General features: G+C 62.9%; 1 protein-coding gene across 3 annotated transcripts in view; it reads right to left on the bottom strand.

The window, feature by feature from the left end:
- Nucleotides 1-424, bottom strand: part of MPG (N-methylpurine DNA glycosylase) — an 18,726-nt gene extending 18,302 nt beyond the window's left edge. For all 3 annotated transcript variants that reach the window (XM_014936438.1, XM_014936439.1, XM_014936443.1), the window contains exon 1: nt 260-424. The gene's annotated coding sequence lies outside the window, so the exon portion shown is untranslated. The remainder of the gene's footprint in view (nt 1-259) is intronic.
- Between the last annotated feature and the right edge of the window lie 271 nt (nt 425-695).

Genomic DNA, 695 nt, shown 5'->3' with positions numbered 1-695 from the left:
GGTCGTTTCCACAGGCGGGCCTGTTAAACCATAGAAACAGCACTAAGGGCCGTGAAAGCGGCACAAAACCCCTCACGGTTCCCCCGGGGGCGGCCCCGCTACGGCCCGCCGCGCTCGGCAAGGCCGGAAGGGCCACACCGGGCCCGTCCGGCCTTGCCGAGCGCGGCGGGCGGTACCGGGGCCGCCGCCGAGGCCATGAATGGAAGCCTGCCTTTATCCACCGGAGCTCCCTCACACCGCCCCGGCCCCGCCAACCCACCTGCCGGGGCCTCCCCGGCCGCTTTCCCGCCTGGGCCGGGCCGCGGCCTGTCAAAGGGGCGGAAGCCGGGAGCTTTCCTGAGGGGCGTGCCCGGGGCGGCCTGAGGGGAGGCGGGCCTGAGGAGGGAGAAGCAGCGGCGGAGCTTCGCTGCCGCTCTTCGGGTTGGAAAGCCTTCTTTTACCTGCCAGCTCGCTCTGTAGATGGCGGTGGTCTGCAACCGCGTTGATTTACAGCCTTTTTTTTTTTTTTTTTTTTCCCTGAGCTCGCTTTATTTGGTTTTCTGGACCCCAGATCCTCCTCAGGCCGTCTTTGAACTCCCCCTGCTTTTCAGCGTCCCCTCACACGCTCCTTGCTGTTTTGTATTAACGATGCTCAGAAAAATAAAGGGGTGGATATACATTCTGGTGAATACGAATGGCCACAAGCTGGCTTTAGA

Source organism: Calidris pugnax, unplaced genomic scaffold (assembly GCF_001431845.1).
Source record: "Calidris pugnax isolate Ruff unplaced genomic scaffold, ASM143184v1 scaffold17, whole genome shotgun sequence".
NCBI lineage: Eukaryota > Metazoa > Chordata > Aves > Charadriiformes > Scolopacidae > Calidris > Calidris pugnax.
This window is presented reverse-complemented; position numbering and strand designations above follow the sequence as displayed.